We start from the raw sequence: 832 nt of genomic DNA, 5'->3' as shown, positions 1-832 counted from the left end.
GATGACGTGTGTGCGCCACGCGTGTGGTGAGGGTGGGGGGGGGGGGGGGGTGTGAATCAGGAATTGGTTAATCTCATTAATTGTATTTATCAATTTGTCCCTTGAATAAGTTACACAAATCAGAAATTGATTTGTTCTCATTAATTGTAATTATTTGTTGTAATTACCCGTATAGACTATAATCTCTATTTATATGAGGAATAAGAATGGGAAAGACATCAAGCCATTTTTACTAACAAAAAGAATCATTTAAAATATTTTAATCAATAAAAAACCGTGCATAAAATACTTTATAATCAATTGTTAAGAAGAGTTAATTCAAAAATATTTCTCAGCATTACCTTGACACCCTAGATTTGTTTTGAGACTTGAATGAGATGAAATAGTTCAATGAGAAGAAAAAAAAAACCTTCCATGAAGAATAAATGCAGCTTGCACTGATATTATTAGCTTAGACCTAAGGAATACAACAATATCTATTGAATGCTTATACTTGACTAAAACTGACATTGCCTCAATTGACTGAAAGTGTCATTTACTCTATCCATTAGTCTCTAAAATAACAGTTTCTAACATTATCATGCATATTTCCTATCTTCTTATTTTCTTTTAAAAGTCGAATATACTTCTAAACAAAATCTACACAATATTTAAGCAAAAAAGAGAAAATCACTACATAGGCTATGATAGGATACCTAGTCCTATAACTCTAGATGAGCCAATCATTGGGCCCAGTTCACACGAGTCCACCCAAGAGGGACTAAGAGTTAGTTAATTGGTTCCCTAATTTCATGGGATTTCTGTTATAAGATAATGAAAAGGGGAGATAGAG

The sequence above is a fragment of the Cicer arietinum genome, chromosome 6 (assembly GCF_000331145.2).
Source record: "Cicer arietinum cultivar CDC Frontier isolate Library 1 chromosome 6, Cicar.CDCFrontier_v2.0, whole genome shotgun sequence".
NCBI classification, from domain to species: Eukaryota; Viridiplantae; Streptophyta; class Magnoliopsida; order Fabales; family Fabaceae; genus Cicer; species Cicer arietinum.
The sequence above is the reverse complement of the archived record's forward strand: the minus strand, read 5'-3'. Positions refer to the sequence as shown.